The sequence below is a fragment of the Neofelis nebulosa genome, chromosome 6, assembly GCF_028018385.1.
Source record: "Neofelis nebulosa isolate mNeoNeb1 chromosome 6, mNeoNeb1.pri, whole genome shotgun sequence".
NCBI lineage: Eukaryota > Metazoa > Chordata > Mammalia > Carnivora > Felidae > Neofelis > Neofelis nebulosa.
Window position 1 is genome coordinate 147310859 of NC_080787.1, and position 18532 is coordinate 147329390.

The 18532-nt window shown below is 45.1% G+C and overlaps 1 protein-coding gene and 1 long non-coding RNA gene across 2 annotated transcripts in view; one reads left to right on the forward strand and one right to left on the reverse strand.

Annotated features, from left to right (window-relative positions):
- LOC131515131 (uncharacterized) overlaps window positions 1–18532 on the reverse strand; it is a 210799-nt gene that overhangs the window by 43628 nt on the left and 148639 nt on the right. The gene's annotated exons all lie outside the window — the stretch shown is intronic.
- Window positions 4498–11819, forward strand: LOC131515133 (uncharacterized). The gene is made up of 2 exons (XR_009263470.1): window positions 4498–4657; window positions 11347–11819. It is a non-coding gene; the product is annotated as an uncharacterized LOC131515133 (long non-coding RNA).

Sequence of the window (18532 nt, forward strand, 5' to 3'; positions counted from 1 at the left end):
CCATATCAAGTGTCTGAAGGAATAAAATACAGAATCACAAAAATGAAAGAGCAGCAGAAGATGATTAATAATGACCAGACAGACGTTTTAGATATTTTAAAAATGAAAAATACACTGTTGTAAAGAATAAATTGTGGTAGTCCTCACAAAGGTAACCACGAAAACCCGTTCAAACAAGCAAACGGGGTTCATGCCTATTCTTGCCAAGTAAGGGAGAGGGTGCTAAGAATAGGGTCTCAGCCATGTCTTGAGAAGTGAAGTCACAGAGGAATTTTATGGCACTGGCCTGTGTTAGGGTGAGAATGCAGCTGACTTGGGGTGAGCTTTCAAAAGCACCCAAGTAAGTAGTGAAATAGTCAAGGTTAGTCACTTTCGGTCAGTGGGGGGCACAGAGAAGGGTTTTCCCCAGGAGTTGTGTAGTGGGGCATGCTACAGTTGTAGCTTTCCAGAGCGGGTCGTGGCCACTCTGCGTGCCTTCTGCTGGGGAAGGTTTTCAACCCTACATCCCTCCTCTATGTCCCTACAGTGCTTTAAAAACAACTCTTTCACAGGATCTTTGACATTACCGTCAGGTTGCTCTCTTTTTTGTACATGGCATGTAACTTTGAAGATCGTAAGGCTTCAAAACATGCTTACAACAGAAAGAAAAGAATAAGGGAGGGAGGCAAAGAGTGAATACTGCACATACCTTATTCGTTGGGCTATCAGACCCCCAGGTCTGGTCTTGCAAGTCTTAGAAAGACTTGCACGTTCCATGAACACAAGGACTAGTAGAAATTCCAGGAGCTTACTTACTGTTCCTCATATGTAGTCAACATTTCTTCTTCCTCTTTTTTTTTTTTTTTTTTATAAATGTTTAATTTATTTTTGAGAGAGAGCACAAGCAGGGAAGGAGCAGAGAGAACAGTGAACAGAGGATATGAGGCAGTCCCTGCCCTGACAGCAGTGAACTCAATGTGGGGCTCAAACCCGCAAACCATGAGATCATGACCTGAGCCACCTAGGTGTCCCTGTAGTCAACAATTCTGACTACCCATCCATGAAACAAGAGTCTTGGGCACTATCAGATATTAGTTTCCCCAGTCTCCCTTCCTGGTCTCTCATCTGAAAAAAGGCTGCCTCTGAAAGATGGTCAGCTGGGTAGAAAGAGAAAAAGCAAATGGACTCAATTATCACTTTGCCGGCCATGTTTCTGTCACAGAGCCCTAAGGAATGATGGTGGATCTTCACATAGAAAGCCAGAAAGGACCACAGTGAACTTCTAAGAATAATGGCCATTGCTTCACGCCTGCCTTCCACATCTCATGCAAATCTCCTTTGGCCAAATCTAACCCAGGAAAGGAAATTCAAGGAACCGTAGCTCCCAGCTTGACCAAGTTGGCCTGGAACAATCTAGCACAGCCAGCAATGGAGAACAGTTCCTGAATGAAAAAGTCCCTGGCTTGAAGAAGACAGAGGAGAGGAAGCAGAGTTCATGGAAAGCTCATGGAGGAGGTGCAGTGTTCACTGAGGCTCAAAAGAAAAATATGATTTAGATATGGGGAAAAGAGAATGAGCAAATACTTCCTGTTTAAATACCTCCTTTATTCTGGTGTTGGCCCAGAGCATGTACCACTTTCATGGAACATGGACAAGGAACCACAGGACGCTGGAGGTAGGATGTGGCCTAGAAACAGACAGAGGAAGAGCCTCATCCTAGCCTTGACTCCGTCCTTGGGAAGGACTGGGCCAGGATCCTGCTGCCAAACCCATCAACTCACCCAAAGTGGTATAATAGGTCTACACAACAGCCTCAGCTTTGCATTCCACTGTTCCCATGTCTGCTCAAAGACCATTTGGCATGTCTCCTCCAGAACAGGAGCCTGCTTTGAAAAGAATGAATTCTGTCTGGTTGCTTTTTAAGGGCAAATTTTAAAATCAAGACAGCTCTGAAAACAAGTAGAGTTTTGTTCTTCGCTGACCTCAATGAGATGCTTGTTGGCTCCAGTGCCCAGCAGCCTGGCTTAGAGTTCTGTTGAGCCAGTGGCAACTCGCATGGAGTGAGCACTGCAGGAAGGGGTGCAATGCTGGTGAGTTTCTGCTGCAGTAGAGGAAAGGGTGCCCCATTGGAAGTGTTCCACCAGGGTAATGGCTTTGGTGCTGGCCCAGGGACTTACGATGGCGGGGGGGGGGGGGGGGGAGTGGAGAAGGGGAGGGAACCTGTGGAAAACACTCACGGTGTTCAGAGGGGAAGCAGTTCAGAAAAGGAGGTGGTAGCCAATGAAGAAATGGGCTCCCCAAGATGAGCTCCAATCCTCAACAAATAAAGTCACCCCTACTGCAATGGAGCTCAAATCTCAGGAGCCTGCAGGGTGGGAAGTTCTTTCAGATAGTTCTTTTGCTCCTGGCATCCTCTAAACCACATCTTCACTCACAGGAGGACGGAAAGGAAGGGTTTCTCCATGGGCTTGCACAAAAACAGGATAAGAATTCCTTTAAGCTGTTCTCAGTATTCAACGTTTCGATAACTTGCTTCAGCTCTGGGACACAAAACTGAAAGAAGACTCTTCACCTTGCCGATCCCACATGTACATTGACTGTGCACATCACAGAATATTCTAGCTATATTGCTACCTGGGGATTTTCATGTTGACGTGCTTTTTAAATGGTGCCAAAGAATATCTAGGTGTTTCCCGTCCTGTTAGACCAGTAAGATCTGATTCATTTCCACTTCACAAAGGGCTCACTCTATCACAGGCTTGAGCAATCTATCTTTCCTCCCCACATCAAGGATATTGGATCAGCTTTTTCCTTCTCTTCTTTTGCTAAGGAAAATTGGGTCTTCATCAAATGGTTTTCCCATTTCTTTTTAAACAAGCAGGGTAAATGGACTCCCAGGTTGGCCAGTGTGTGGCCCTTCTGAGACACACATGATCCAGGGAAACCTGACGCCACAGCATTCCGCACCTTGCTATTGGAATGTTGAATGCTGTTGACAGGAAAGATACTCTTTCTTTCTACTCACCAAGAGGCTTTGATGTCCAAATCCCCATCACTCAGTCCTGGAGACTATCAGGCGTGTGTGAGAGCACCAGACACAAATCTCTGAGGTCAGGGTCTTGTTTGCATTCAAGTACATGTGCCCCGTGGTCCCTGATGACCAGCATGTCCCTCTCTGCATGTGGGACCATCCTTGGCCTACAGCCCCTGCTATGTTCCGGACTCACCTCACACGCAGCTGGAGCACAAATGAGGAAGTCAACGCAATTTGGTATTTGGAGGCATGAGAAGGCGCCAATTTACATTTTCTGTTTGCATTTGCTCAGTGCGTTCATTCCTTCACCCACCGTTGGAGTGAAGAAAAGCAATTCTTGGAGAAATCATTTGCCCAAAGTCTTCATTGTATTCCATGAGGTGCTCCCTCTTCTCAAGAGCAGAATGGCATTATGGAGGGAGGAATACAGTGGAGACAGGGAGCCAAGGCCCCTGTAGATGGTGGTCTTTAGTCCTCTGACGGGGCAGTTTCACCCTCCACCCTGCCCTGTTTCATGTTGTTTCCCACATCCCACTATGCTTAACAAGTCCTGGTCCTCTCTCCAAGCTGCCTGAATTATATTTTTTAAATACAAGTGGAATTATGTCACTCTCCTGCTTAAGACCACCCTCTAGATTCCACTGTCCTTGGTTTAAAGAAGAGCTTTTTCTTGGGCCCCCAGCCATCACCACCAGCTGTCTCTTTCCCCAGCTTCCCTCCCTCACCTATCACATGAACTTTCTTTGGTTCTCACATCCTATCATGGCCTTTCTCCTCTCTCAGCCTCACATATGCTACCCTCCTGCTGGGCTGTTGTCCCTTCTTTCTCCTCTTGTCAAACTGACAAATGCATTTGTCTAGAGAGGCCTTCACTGACTTCTCACCCTTCTAACCTCTAATGGCCCCCGCCATTACCAATGGTCCCTTTGCTATTCTGTCCCATAGGATTTTAAGCCTGTCTTTCATGGAATTTATGACAACATTCAATGACATAGCTCATCTGCCTACTCAACACCTCCCAATAGCATTGGAAGCTTTAAGTGGCTAGAGGTGGTATCTATATTGTCCACCATAGTCTACCTAGTGCCTAGTACAATGCCCACCACTTTGAAGGGACTCCATAATCATTTGCTGAGGGAATGAACACAGGCATGGACAAATAATGAAGTCTGGATTTCAATACCCTGCAGGTGCCCTCTGGGCACCACACCTGACCTTTCCTTCCCAGATTCAGTCATGGTGTTTGTGGTTATGTGAGCCCTGTCCACTCAGTCAGAAAATCTGGCCCTATCTTCCACCAGCAGCAAAAAGTACAGGAAATCTCTGTATTTAGGAGCAAGGAACTCCAACTTCTCAACCAGACGCCTGAGTTACAGTTAATGTAACCAATGTTAACCCTAGAAGGCACCTTGACAGCCATCTCTCCATCTCTCCTGCCCTCATTTACTGATGAGCAGAAAAACCATGGCGATAACAAAGGACGTTATTGGATAACACTCTGGGGTCCAGACCCCAGGAAGTTTATACTGCAAATGAGCTGCTCAGTACCTCCCCCATGGCCAGTGCTGTCTCCTTCCCATCCTTTGAGTCAGTGTTCAGGACCCCCAGAGAAGGCTATTCTTATTTTCCAAGCCATTGTTCATGGTAAGCTCTGACCTTAGAATGACTTTGAGATATAGCAATTTAAGATGTAAAGCAATATTGATAGAGTCTAGTTAGACAGTGGTTTTTCTAACCCTCTTTGTCAAAACAATGTTTCCACTATTTCCATTCTAAATATTTCATTTTTGGAACATCGGTCCAACAAGAAAACACGAGGCTTGTTGTGTTAATAGGTGCGCCTGAACACACACTTGGGCAATCTGAGCATCTCTTGTGAGGAACTCCATGGGTCAGTGGGATATAATTTGGTTGAGGAAAAGAGAATCTCAGTGCCACAGCAAATGAATAAAGAATTTGACGACCACAAAAGGAATGATTAGAATTTTCACCACAAGGCAAAAGAATTAATTGTTAAAATGTGCACAGGAAGGTGAGAGGATCCATTTTTAATAATAATGTTGTTCAAAAACAAATTTAATCTAACTACGCAACCTGAAATATTTTCATATGCAATAACAAAAATGAAGATTATTGGCTCCTCTTGGTCCTTAGGGATTATTTGTCTGTGAGCAGCATATGAAGAAAACTTTGGAACTGAATCCATATAACAGAAAACATCTGTTTGGGTATCTTTCAATTACAATATGTTACAGGGAGGAAATGGGATTGAGAAATACCAGTCTGACATGTAAACTGGCCATTTCTGACTTAAACATTTCATAGACTCCCTTGGCAGAAACACCTCTGGTGATCCTTTAAATTGATCTCTCTGCCTTTTGAAATTCTTAAAAGCGTTGGTCTCCCCATCTTCTTATGTGGTAAATAAAGTAACCAGACATACACACAAAGAATAATTGTGAGGGTAGGTTCAAAAACATTTCCCCATTAATATGTAAAAAGAGGGAGGAAATGGAAAGCCTGGATTGATAGCTGGAAAATCTTTGTCATAGAATGTGAGTCATTGATTTCAATGTTTCAGGTGGAGACTACACGGAGTGAAAGAAGGAAAGCTCACGTCTCCCATCTTTTAAAAACTCTGTGAGCTCACACTGCCTTCAGGCACTGTGCTCTCTCCTTGCCATCATGGCTCGACAAGCTCCCGGCCACACTTCCCCTGCTCCAGGCATCGGGCTCCACTTACTCAGGATCCACAGAAACCAGACTCTTCTCTGAAGTCTCCTACCACTACCAGTGATGTCCTGATGGCCAGTAGGGTGCACACGATGTGCAATGCCCTTCTTTTTGTAAGTTGTTTCTCTTCCACTCCACCCCACTTGTAGATTCATGATTAGCCCTTCACCCCTTAAATAGTGTTTCCTCTGTCCTCAGCTTAGAAGCTATTAACACAAGTCTCACCCCACCCCTTGCATCTACCCCTCCCCCTCCTGCTCCATTGGTCCAGGCCTTCATCTTTTCTACCTGGACTCCCCGCCCACCTTGCACTCCCACCCCCCCACACTCCACCCTATCTCCTGATCGTGCCCCAGGTTGCCGCCAACCATCACCCTACAGGGAAAATCTGTTGTGTCACTTCTCCCCTGCCTTAAAATCCTCCAGTGGCTCCCCATAGCTCCCAGTTTACCCTGCCCAGTCAAGACCCTCCTGGCCAGGCCTGCCCCTGATCCTGCCCTTCCGGAAGGCCACCTTCTCTCCCGGTGCTCCCCACCAAAAGCATCGGTGGCCTCAGCTACTGCCATTGGTCCAGCCTCTCCTCACTGCCTGGCACGCCCCTTCCCCTTCATCACTTCCCTCTTAGTCTTTAAACCTTGGCCTCCATGCCACCTTTCTCATCATCTCCAGTAGCGGCCCTTTGTGACTTCTTTCCATTTTGAATTGATCAGCCTTGCCCATAGTTTATCAATTTTACTCATCTTTTCAAAAAACAATTTTGGTTTTGGCTGTTCTGCTTGGCTTTTATTTCAGCATTTTCTGCCCTTGTTTTTATTGTTTTCTTTCTTCTCCTCTCTTTGCATTTGTTTTGTTTTTCTCTTTCTAATTTCTGGAGACAAACAGTTCCTGGAATGCTTTTCAGGCTGTATCTTTTCCTAGTACAACATTCTAAGGTGAACATTTCTCTTCAAGCATTGCTTTCACTACATCCCACATGTGTTTGAAAAATATGTTTTTTAAAAAACCTATTTTGGTTGGGGTTCTTTTTGACTTGTGGATTATTAGATATTTTTCTTAATTTTTAAACATATGGTGATCTTCTAGTGACCTTTTTGCTTTTGAACTGTGGTCACATTACACCCTCTGTAATTCTCACCTTTTGAAGTTGTTGATTCTTGCTTTGTGGCCTCCTATGGGCTGAGTTTTTGTAATTCAATATATACTTGAAACTAGGTATATTCTCTCACCTCTCTTGGTGTGTCAGGTTTTTAACCATGTTTTTGAAATTTCTCCTAGACTTATAGATTTTTTGCCTGCTTGATCTATCAGTTCTGAGAGAGATCTGTTACAAAATTCCAGTATGACTGTGGATTTACCGAAACCTCCATCGAGTTCTTCTGGTCACTTTTCTTCAAATATTTAAGGCCATATAATTAGATGCTTATAAATGCTAAGTTATTTTATATTCTTGATGGGCTGAATCCCTAATCAGTAAGAAGTAACTCTTAATCTCCAGTAATTCTTTTTCTTTCCTTTTTTTTCTTTTTAACTTGCTTTAAGTTCAAGTTTGTCCGATATTAATACAGATTTACCAGCTTTCCTTTGGCCACTATTTACAGAGTTTAATGGGTTCCACTCTTTTATTTTCAAACTGTGTTTATTCTTATGCTTTAATTTGTGCCTTGAAAACAGAATATAATTTGACTTCAATTTGTATTCAAGCCAGAAAATCTTTGTCTTTTAACTGAAGTAATTAATCTACCTTTATTGAATATAATTACAATATATCTGACTTTAAATCTACTATCTTACAATATGCTATTTGTCCCACTCACTCCATGCTCTTTTCCTCTCTTTTCTTGCCTTCTTTTGGATTGACTATTTTTTATCATTCCATTTTCTCAGTCTCTTTATTTATAAGTTTTATACTTTTTAGTATGCTTTTAATAGTTACCTTGGAAATGGCAACATGAGTTTTGGACTTAACAAAGTGTTTTGATAATTGGTACTTTTACCTCCTCTAGGGTAGTATCAGGACCTTAGAACCCTTAGAATCCTTTTAATCCCTTCCAAACTTAAAGCTTTTCATATCCTACATAGAAATAGATGATAGATAGATAGATAGATAGATAGATGATAGATAGATAGATAGATAGATAGATAGATAGATAGATAGATGATAGACGGATGATAGATGATAGATAGATGATAGATAGATAGATAGATAGATAGATAGATAGATAGATAGATGATAGATGGATGATAGATGATAGATAGATAGATAGATAGATAGATAGATAGATAGATAGACAGATGATAGATGGATGATAGAAAGATAGATGATAGATGGATGATAGATAGATAATAACATACACACATATATATGGATCCCACAAATACTATTATTGTTTTATAAAATCCATGTCATTCGGATTTGCTCATATATTTATTTATTTATTCTCTTGCATCTCTAACCTTCCATCAAGGATTACTTTTTGCCCAATAAAGAACTCTCCTTAATGTTTCCTTCGTTGACAATCTGTTGGTAACAACTCTTTCTGTTTTTGTCTGAGAATGTCTTAATTTCATCTTCATACTTGAAAGATATTTTTACTGACAGTCTATACTGGCAGTTTGATCTTTGTGTTTGGTTTTTCAGTATATTGAAGATATTCCACTATCTTTTTGTACTTCCATCGTTGCTCCTGATAACTCAATTATCAGTGTATTTACTGTACCTTTTAAAATAATCTTTTGGGGTCCCTGGGGGGCTCAGTCAGTTAAGCGTCCAACTCTTGATCTCAGCTCAGGTCTTGGTCTCAGGGTCATGAGTTCAAGCCCCACACTGGGCTCCTTGTGAAGCCTACATAAAAAAAAAAAGTAACCTTTTTCTCTCTGGCAGTTTTAAGGATTTGTCTACAACAACACCATGATAGATCCTTTATATTTATCCTGACTAAGATTCCTTGGGATTTTTTACATATATATTAATGTCTCTTGGGAAAATTGTCAGCAATTATTTTCATCAATTATTATTGATAAATATTATAATTTTGAGCAGTTATTTTATTCTTGAGGCTCTTGCTGCTACTCCTTCCAAAATTCCAACTGGACATGTGTTGGACTGTCTAATTATACCCTCTCTTTGTATTATGTCTTCTTATTACCTTCTGTCTTTGTGTGCTTCATTTTGCATATTTTCCTCTAAACTTACAGTTTACTAATTTTCTCTTCAACTCTATCTAATATGTCATTAAATCTATATATTGAGTTTTAACTAAGTTACTGGATTTTTAAGTTCTAGAGTTTATTTTGTTTTCATTTAAATCTGCTTTGCACTTTTTGTGGGTTCCGATAATCTGCCAAATTTTTCAAACTTATCCTTTCTCTTCTTAAAAATAGTAAATACAGTTGCTATAAAGTCTCTCACTGATCACTCCCATATCTGATATTCTTACAGGGGTGCGTGTTATTTCTCGTTTTCACTGTTCTTTCACACGGTTCTTTCTCAGGTGACTGTGTACCTTCTGTGCCTAGTTTTTTGTTTTGTTGGTTTTTTTTACTATACGCTTGACGTTGTACTTTTTTAATTATTAATAGAAATATTTTGGAGCCAGAATTGTTACTTTTTAGATTTAATTTTTATTTGCCTCTGCCATGGCCTGAGGTGCTATCATTTCCTTATCCTTTATTCCAATTTCAGGACCTAAGATTTCTTGGTCCCCCAGATGACCCCGAACTGGGCCATAGTTCATGAGAGGGCTGTTTTACTTCTGTTTGACCCTCATCTCTAGGATGAACAGTGCTGCTGAGACTGAGACCAAAGAATGGCAGTTTTTTTTCCTGTGGGCTCGGGGCTCCGAACTCATGCCCCATCATCTCACAGGACTGGAAAGGTGCTGCTCACTCTCTTAACCATATTTCAGATTTTCATCTGTCCCTTGGTCAAAAGCAGTGGCAACATCACTTCTCGGATTTTCGTCTTCTCCTCAATCTTGACCCACTAACTCCTCATTATCTCATTCGCTCTTTAATGCTTTTGGGAAATGTTTTAAATGTCATTTAATTGTCTGGTGGTTATTTTCAGTGAGATGATTGGTAGGAATTACCCCACCCCTGTCACCAACAGAATCTCTTTTGCCGTTTCAAGCAATGTTATTCATCTTTCCACCCTTGCTATCTCGTTTTCACTGTTCTTTCACACGGTTCTTTCTCAGGTGACTGTGTACCTTCTGTGCCTAGTTTTTTGTTTTGTTGGTTTTTTTTACTATACGCTTGACGTTGTACTTTTTTAATTATTAATAGAAATATTTTGGAGCCAGAATTGTTACTTTTTAGATTTAATTTTTATTTGCCTCTGCCATGGCCTGAGGTGCTATCATTTCCTTATCCTTTATTCCAATTTCAGGACCTAAGATTTCCTGGTCCCCCAGATGACCCCGAACTGGGCCATAGTTCATGAGAGGGCTGTTTTACTTCTGTTTGACCCTCATCTCTAGGATGAACAGTGCTGCTGAGACTGAGACCAAAGAATGGCAGTTTTTTTTCCTGTGGGCTCGGGGCTCCGAACTCATGCCCCATCATCTCACAGGACTGGAAAGGTGCTGCTCACTCTCTTAACCATATTTCAGATTTTCATCTGTCCCTTGGTCAAAAGCAGTGGCAACATCACTTCTCGGATTTTCGTCTTCTCCTCAATCTTGACCCACTAACTCCTCATTATCTCATTCGCTCTTTAATGCTTTTGGGAAATGTTTTAAGTGTCATTTAATTGTCTGGTGGTTATTTTCAGTGAGATGATTGGTAGGAATTACCCCACCCCTGTCACCAACAGAATCTCTTTTGCCGTTTCAAGCAATGTTATTCATCTTTCCACCCTTGCCATCTCGTTTTCACTGTTCTTTCACACGGTTCTTTCGCAGGTGACTGTGTACCTTCTGCGCCTAGTTTTTTGTTTTGTTGTTTACCCGATACTACAGTATCGGGTAAAAGTGCTGGTCTGGCATACAATGAGGGTGTGGCCCCTGGGGGTGAGAGGCAACTGCTGTCCAATATTGGATAAAAGTCTAGTGAAGAAGAAACTTGCAGCTTCTTCCACCCAACTTGTACTCCTTCCCTGGGCCCCACTCCTTCTCTGTGCCGCTTGTCCCTCAGCACTTTCCCTTGGCTCTCCCCTGCTCTCCCTTGTTCTTCCTGCCTCCTAAAACCAGTTCATCTACAAATGGCTCTTGAGCCCATTCTCATTGTTTCATAGTTTCCATCTGAAAAAAAATCAAAAGTGATTCTTTTCCTATATGGATTCAAACGACTCTTAATTTCTTTTTCTAGAAAAGAAAGGTCCAATTGCATTAAACCAAGAGAGACTCTGAGAAACAATGTTAAAGGAGTGATTCATCATGCTGACATTAACTGGGAGGATGTCCAAAGCACACAGAAGAGTAAATACACTTAGAAAGATGATTTTTCATGTTTAAAATCATAATAATCATGTTTCCCATGTCCTCTTTGTTGAGGCTTAAAGTGTCAGGCTAAAAGTAATTAAGCTTTACACTCAATACAAAAATGTATTCAGAAACTGTCATGTCTCAACTTTGTCTTTATTTTTATGTCTTTATAACCAGGACTGGCCTGTCATAAGACATGACGCTTCATTGCAAACATCTCCACTCCTCACCTCCTCACGTGCTCAGCAACCTTCTCAGTGGAGTAACTGTAAACTCCATTCTCATAAAAACCCCAAGGATGTAAACCCCACAGGATGGAGTTTATTAAAGTAAAACCCGAAACAAAATCCCTACATTCTTCTCTTTTAGATCTATTCAAAAGAACCAATAGCCTTCACTCCCACAAACTGCCACAGCATTTCCATTCCAATGAAAACAAACAAGCTTGAACTGAAAAACCTACAGTCCGTGGCAAACAACAAGTCAGGTAATTTCCTTCAATAGGGACACAGACTTGTAAATAAAGAGGCAAAGCAGTACATTTCGAGGGACATTCTTCCCTCCTGTAACTTCCATCAGCTTTTCCCTCCATGTCCACCGACCCACATCATATCACCTCCTCCAGTCAAGAAACAACCTCAGTAAAATGAGCTGCTGGCCATGGGCTTGTGTGTGTGTATAGATAGAGGAGTAGAGAGAGACAGAGACAGAGAGATACAGAGATGAGATGAGGGAAGGGAAAGCAGTAAAGCACGTAAGGTGAAGTGCTAAGTCAGGGAATCTGGCTCATCCATGGAAGTTTTGTACTATTCTTGCGACTTCTCTATACGTCAGAAATCATTTCAAGAAAGAAAGCAAGAACAAAAGCCACAACAAAAGATTCTGAGGCTTTGCTTTCAATTTGTGAGCTGGACAAACCCGATCTCCGCTCTCTAGCTCCTTTTTAAGTAAGTCACCGCAAACAGCATCACGTCCTCAGGCAAGTTACAAAACAGTTGCCTGTGTCACAGGCTTCCTTTACTTCATCATCATCATTGTCCCTCCTGAAGGCTTCTCCTGGCCCCGTGATCAAACTTGGATGTTTTTCAAGTGTCTGTCAGTGGGAGGTGAACAAATCATCTTTCCAGGGAGGGAGCTTCTGTGCCTGCTCCAAATACAGAGCAAAAGAAGTTGAGAATTGACAGTGATCTTGTAAAAGAAAAACCAAATCTCCTGAGAGCTCACCAGAAGACAAGGCATGTATTAGCCTCGCATTAATGTTGGATGGATACATGTCAAGGGATGAAAAAAACATGAAATGTGCATATATGCGCAAAATGGCACAAAGCACACAGATGTGTCCACACTGTGGTTTGGATCCTGTCCCCTCCGGCCTGATCTTGCTCAAGGTTGAGATCTTCTACCAGCTTTACCCCCTGATTCTGTTCTGTCCCGAGGCCACATTCATGTCCATGCTGGTCTGCTCCCTTTAGACCATGGGAACTTCAGGCACCTATCCCAACTCCAGAGAGAGTTCGACTTCCTTCCTTGCAAATGCTCACATTTTAGCCTTTAATGCACAAAAACCTCTTAGCCTCAACTACAGACACTTCATAAACTTATTTTTGCCCCAGTTCTTTCTACTGCACAAATTCATCAACTACAAGACTTAACTGAGGTGGAATTGTCTCCAAGTCAAACACACTCAACAAAGTGCAAGATGCTTGCTAAGCCCTCTCGAAGTGGGTGGAGGAGTTATAGACCCTCCTGGGTTCAGAAAGGAAAAACCAGGGGCACCTGGGTGGCTCAGTCGGTGAAGCTTCCGACTTTGGCTCAGGTCACGATCTCACGGTTCATGGGTTCGGGCCCCGCGTCGGGCTCTGTGCGGACAGCTCAGAGCCTGGAGCCTGCTTCGGATCTGTGTTTGCCTCTCTCTCTGCCCTTCCCCTATTCACTCTCTGTCTCTCAAAAATAAATACATAAATGTAAAAAAAAAAATTTTTTTAAAGAAAGGAAAAACCATATCCTCCATGCTGAAGGCTCTTGGCAAGATTATTCCTTATTTTTCACATTTATTCTTTGCTTGCTTTCTGTCGTTCCTATGGCTGTGGTTAAAACCCAACCACTCACTAAATAGTTACCTTATTGGACCTTTGAGATTTCATATTTTATTTGCTTACATATGTGCGTTATAGTCATTCAACAAAATGTTTCAAATGTCTGCAATACGGCTGGCGTGAGGGGTGAAAATACAGGGGGATCAACCCCCGACAAGATATAGTTCCGGCTGACCACAGCATGTCTGGTCTTGGAAGTCAGTGCTTCAGGGAGTATTTGGTGGCCTATCGTGCATTAGCATATGATAAGTATCAGCTCAAATAATGCTAATTAACCCTCTATGCCCACCGAACACAAGGTAGCTTTTTACATCATGAACAAAAAATGTAATGATCACCTACAAAGTGAAGGTCATTGTACCAACGACGCACAGGAGTAGGGGATTTCAAACCATCTTGGAGGAGATAAGACGTTAACGTGTGAAAAAGCAATGAACAATTTATGGACACCTATGATCTAGGAGCATCCGCTTCTTTGAGACGAGCAAGCTGTGAAGACAAGGCAGGTCTATGGGCAGAATTCCCGACACTGTCACCCCAACGTGGAAAAGGTTTCCAGCCAAATTTCCTCGTGTTCTTCAAATCACAGCACACAGGTTACTACCTATAGTACGTTCTTCCCAAAGACACAGTGCACGGTGCTGGGCCCGCCCAAAATGGGCCGGACTCCTTTAGTAGGCCGGGAGGGATGCAGGAGCCCGTGCAGCGCGGCGAGGGGCGGGGGGCTCTGAACTCCTGGAACAGGCCAGGGAGGCCCCTCGCCGGTCCACCGCCATCCGTGTGCCATGCTTTCCGGCCGCTGGGTGGGGCAGTTGAAGGAAGGGTCACTCATGGCATCCCAGAGAGGTAGAGTCTCCAGATAAGGTGCCACACGCACTGTTGTGTTTTCTTCGCCCTTGTCCCCACCGAAAGAAGCACCTGATGCCAGCCCGAGGCACTGCTTATTGCCACTAGTGTCCCCACGGTGCCATGTTACCTGGCTGCTGGCCCGATGGCCCTACCCAGGCTTCCGTGCCCACCATGGGCACATCCTCAGGCCTAGACCCCCGGCCGGACCACAGGGCACCGCGAGTAGCACGCCAGGCTGTGGCCGGTACAGTCCGTCCCTCTGGAGGAGCTCAAGAGACTCTGGAGGAGTCACCAAGTCACTCCCTCCTCTCTTAGGATGAGTCTCTGCTGAGGACTTTTCCTGGTCCCCCAGTAAGCTCGCCTTGCTGGGCTCCAGACCTATGCAAACATCGACTCCTGAGTGGAGACAGCTAAGGCTCCAAAGGGACCCTCTGCCTCACAGGCATTGGCAACGGCTCGTGACCCGGCCCCTGACCAGAAACCGCAGAGAGCCCAGCTGTGAGCATCAGGCACGCCAATGCCGGGCACATGTCGGGGAGGGCTGGGCCAAAGACAGGCCTCGAGGAGCTCAGGTCCCCGTTCCTGTTGAAGAACCTCCTAGCCCAGATGATTTCCTGGACAAAGGGGTTCCGGGCCAAAACTTGACAGCAAGCTGATGAAACTTCCCACCGTGTCGAGACCTGGGCACGAGCTCCCCGAACCACGAGCCAGGCTGGGACTCTGGGAAGGAGAGAATGGAGCAAGAAAACAAAGACTCAGGGGCTTCCACCCTGTCGGGGAGGGCGCCCCCTGGGCCCTGCCACGGCCCAGGCGGGCGGGACATCGGAGCACGCGCAGAGCACATCGGATCTGCTGACCCAGGCTCAGGATCTGCCCCGGGAAGTGCCAGCGAGGCAGCTGCTGAGTGCGCCTTTATGAGGCTGCCTGCCCAGCCTCAGACCGTCTCTTTGGGGGCCTTCTTGGCCCCAGGCTGGAGCAGAAGGCAGGGAGCCAGTGCTCCCAGTCAGAGTAAGCCCGTTAAAGGCCTTCAGGAGGGCGCCAGACTCCTCTGCGTGGTTCTTTTTCCTTTAGGAAAGCAGACTCTCTTGGAATAACTAAGCCAACGTGAGCTCCTGCTCCACCCTCCCGAGTGTGGCCAGGCATCCCAAGCCCCATGCCCACAGCTCTCTCCTTGACCATGACCTCATCCCCAAACACTGTGAGCCAGGCCTCCTGAGCAAGCATGGCAAGATCGGAAAGGCAAGGCAAAGTTTCTGGAACGGGGAAAAGGCTTCACGTGACAAGGGCACTCTCCTCCCTCGCGGGCCCCTCCAGGACACCTTGCCCTGCAGCATGAGGACCCTCACACCCCTCCTCCCGGGCAACAGCACAGCTGTACTGAGACGCCACAACAGGGAGCCCCGGTCTGGGTGCACCACCGTGGCACGGGGGAGCATGTTCGTAACACAGGTGCTCGAACATCCTACCCGCTGCCTGACCTACTTCATCGTAATCTCCCGCTGGGGGCTTGGGGCAGCGAAGAAGGCACACGCCGTTTTCAGAAGCCCCTCGAGTGACTTTTAGAAGCTCCCATATCGCCCCGGGGAAAGGCCTCTGCGCTGTGGCATATAAAGTCTGCAGAATGTGAATAGACACACCACACCTGCCCTCACGGAACTCTCGAGCCCTCCCCTGACTCCTGCCTGCACCACCTCACACAGAATGAGGCTTCTGAGAAGACGAGAAAGGTGGGGGGTGGGGGTGGGGGGCACGGGGCTTCACCCAGCTGCGGGCCCACGAATGGCACAGGACAGGCGTGGTCTGGAGGCGACGGCCAAGGAGGTAGAGCCACGGGGCCAGAGTTGCAGTGAGTGGTGAGGCTTCTTTCGGGTGGGAAGAGGGCCCCAGGAAGCTTCTGAGGTTGAGGACTCTCGCTGGGAGAAAGGCACCAGCCACACATGCTGCCCGGGGCCAGGCTGGGCCAGACTTCGTCTTGAGTGACACACTCTCCCAGCCACACAGCACGGGGACCCTGGAGTCCCAGGATTCACCCGCTCAGCCCAGCCCAGACCCACCCCTCCCTGCTCACCCATCCCCACCCCACCCCCACCAGGACCAGGCGCAGAGGCCGCCACCCCACCGCAGGCGGGTTGCCTTCCACGGTTGGCCGCACTCCATCTGAGCTGCTGAGCTTCGTGGGGTCCTGAGAGGAAACGAGGGACCGCCGGGGCCAGCCTGTCCTGAAGCCCTCTTTCTGCTCCATCTAGCCATTACTAACGGACTAATCCTGAATCTTCTGCTTCTTTTGGGGCCATGACTGCTCCTCCCCTGCACTAAGGGGTAAAACCAATCATAGTCTGAAGAGGGACAGTCTTATTCTGGACACATAGACAGACAAGTCTGATAATTCAGAGTCTGTGTCCGATCCCACAGAGACTCAAATCATGGCTTTTGCTTGCAGGCTTTTGCATGTACTAACCCCCTGAAGACTCACAGTGACACTCACAGTGGACACAACCGTCACTCTATCCATAGAGAAGGAGACGAGGGCTCGAGACTCAGCTGTTACAGGGTCCATGAAATGCCACCTCATAATATTGTTTGGAAAGTAGACGAGATGGGGAGAGGGATGAACAGGTGCAGCACAGGGAATTTTAAGAGCAGAGAAACTAGGACACCTGGGCGTCTGGCTTTTGGTTTAAGCTCAGATCATGATCTCATAGTTCGTGGGTTTGAGCCCCATGCTGGGCTCTGTACTGACAGCATGGAGCCTGCTTGGGATTCCCTCTCTCTCTCTCTCTCTCTCTCTCTCTCTCAATAAATTAAAAAATAATAATAACAGAGAAACTATTCTATAAGATACTGTGGTAGGGGCACCTGGGTGGCTCAGTTGGTTAAGTGTCCAACTTCAGCTCAGGTCATGATCTCACAGTTTGAATTCGAGCCCCACATCGGGCTCTGTGCTGACAGCTCAGAGCCTGGAGCCTGCTTCGAATTCTGTGTCTTCCTTTCTCTCTCCTCCACTCATGCTCTGCCTCTCTCTCTCTCTCAAAAATAAATCAACATTAAAAAAAATTTTTTTAAGAAGAAAGAAAAAAGATACTGTGGTATATAGATTTGTCCAAACCCAAGGAACTTTAGGACATGGAGAGTGAACCCTAATGTAAACTCGGGACTTTAGTTGATAATAATGTATCAATATGGGCTCATCACTTGTAGCAGACTGACCACACACTAATGCAAGATGTTAATAATACAGGAAACTGTGGGGGGCGGGGTGACACATGGAGAACTCGTACTTTGTGCTCAGTCTTTCTAAAAAATTAAAAATGCTCTAAAAAAAAAAAGCCTAGTTTTTTAAGTCAAATGAGATAACATGCATTTAAAGCACTTGCAAAGCGGCTGACATATTATCTGCTATAGTAATCACCATTTTCTGTCCTGCAACCCAGGCGGATCAGAAAAGCACCCTTCCCCCCAAAAATCTAAAAATTAAAATAAACAAATAAACAGCAACAGCAAAAAAAGAAACAGACTCATAAACACAGAGGGCAAACTGGTGGTTGCCAGAGGGGAGGGGGCTGGGGGGCTGGGCAAAATAGGTAAAGAGGACTGAGGGGTACAAACTTCTGGTTATAAAGTAACAAGTCACGGGGATGAAAAGATCGGCGTAGTATATGGTAACCGTATCGTACCAACTGCTGACAGGTGGTAGTTCCACTTCCTGTGGTGAGCAATGTGCAATGTATATAATCGTGGGATTGCCATGCCGTGCACCTGAGGCTATATAACATTATATGCCAACCCTACTTCAATTAAAATAAAACATAAATTTAAAAAACAGAATAAAAATAAATTACATATTTAATTTGAGAAAAAAAGAACAGTCCCACTCAGATTTTGTAGGCGATAAGAATATTTCCTTGGGTCTATCATCTTTGGGAGAAGCCCTCCCTTTAGATACCGCTGAAATGATGTGTCTGTGGCAGACAAATTTATAAAATTGCTAAGAATTCGCCAGACCCCCCCCCCCCCCCGCCGTGTTTCTTGCCTACCAACCATGTTGCTTGGTGAGAATGGGACATCCGAGCCCCAGCCACGCAAAAGATTTGCTCAGATTCACTCTATCACTGTCCAAACTGAAATGCCCTCTCCTGACTTTATATCCTTGTGTTTTTAATTTTTTTTTTTTTACATTTTGTTTATTTTTGATAGACAGAGAGAGACAGAGCACAAGTGGGGGAGGGGCAGAGAGAGTTGGAGACACAGAATCCGAAGCAGGCTCCGGGCTCCGAGCTGTCAGCACAGAGCCTGACACGGGGCTCGAACGCACAAACCGCGAGATCATGACCTGAGCCGAAGTTGGACGCTTAACGGACTGAGCCACCCAGGCGCCCCAATATCCTTGTGTTTTTAAAGATAGCCCTAGTCAGGGTTCT